The sequence below is a fragment of the Orycteropus afer genome, unplaced genomic scaffold (genome assembly GCF_000298275.1).
Source record: "Orycteropus afer afer isolate SDZICR_OR568_19922 unplaced genomic scaffold, OryAfe1.0 scaffold01156, whole genome shotgun sequence".
Lineage (NCBI taxonomy): Eukaryota > Metazoa > Chordata > Mammalia > Tubulidentata > Orycteropodidae > Orycteropus > Orycteropus afer.
This window is the reverse complement of record NW_006922743.1, coordinates 64,841-66,020: the sequence shown is the minus strand read 5'-3', so window position 1 is coordinate 66,020 and position 1,180 is coordinate 64,841.

Here is a 1,180-nt window from a genome sequence, read left to right as displayed (position 1 = left end):
TCAGCTGCTCACAGTAGATTCCACCATGGAGTTGATTACCAGTCTCATCATGGGGAGTACTACATCCAGCTGTCCAGCCACTCAACCAGGACCAGCCAAGTTGGCACACAAACATAATAACCACAGAAACCCAATGGGGTTGTTATGAATCAGAATTGACTGCGATGGTAGTGGGTTAGTTTTTGGTTTAGATCAGAACATAGAAGCTCCTGTGGCACAGTGGTCAAGACATTTGACTACTAACAAAAATTTCAGCAATTCACATCACCAGGTGCTCCACTGGAGAAAGATGAGGTAGTCTTCTTCCATAAAGACTTACAGAGTTGGAAACCATATGGGGTAGTTCTACTTTGCTCTATACAGTTGCTGTAAGTCAGAATCAACTCAATGGCAGTAGGGTTTAGGTGAATTAGGTCAGAGCAATAAAATGAACATAATCAAGTGATCTTAGTTCTTTATTTTATTATTATTATTTTTAAAAATTACTATTTTATCTCAATAGTTTGTGGTGCAAATATCTAATGTGTGTAGCTGCTAAATAAAAATGTTGAAGATTTGAGGCCACTCAAAAATGTCTAAGAAGAAAAGGTCTGGCAATCTACCTCCAAAATATCAGCCATTGAAACTTCTGTGAAGCAATTTGGCTGCAGTGTGTGTCTCAAAGGGAAGGTGTGTCTCCTGCTGTCTCACTTTTGCAGCAACTGCCTGGCTGCACTGCCCATACTGGGACATGCCACCTCACTCCTCTCTGCACCCACTTCCATTACTGTACTCTCTTCACTGTTCATACACCTATCTTAATTAAGATTGACAAGAAGTCCTTCAACTAAGCTGGCCAATAAAAGCTCTTCATCTATAAGTAAACCATTGGAGAGTTTCTAGTGGAACCACCAAGAGTTCTGGTTTGATCTTGCTCTTACCTAGTCTCCTATTGGTTCTTGGCTGCTCTTCTCTCACTAATAATGTAGACCATGCTTTAGACTCTGAATGACAAGATTCCCAAATATCTTGAGCAGATTCCCAGTCCACAACTCATAGTTATTCCAAAACCATTGAATGTATTGGAATATTCATTCAGTTTGTCTGATACAAGTTTCTATGAAAGACACATTAGAGATCTTAATCATTATTTAAGTCATATGATTGAGAACAGAAGAATCTCATGGTCTGTCCTAATGGA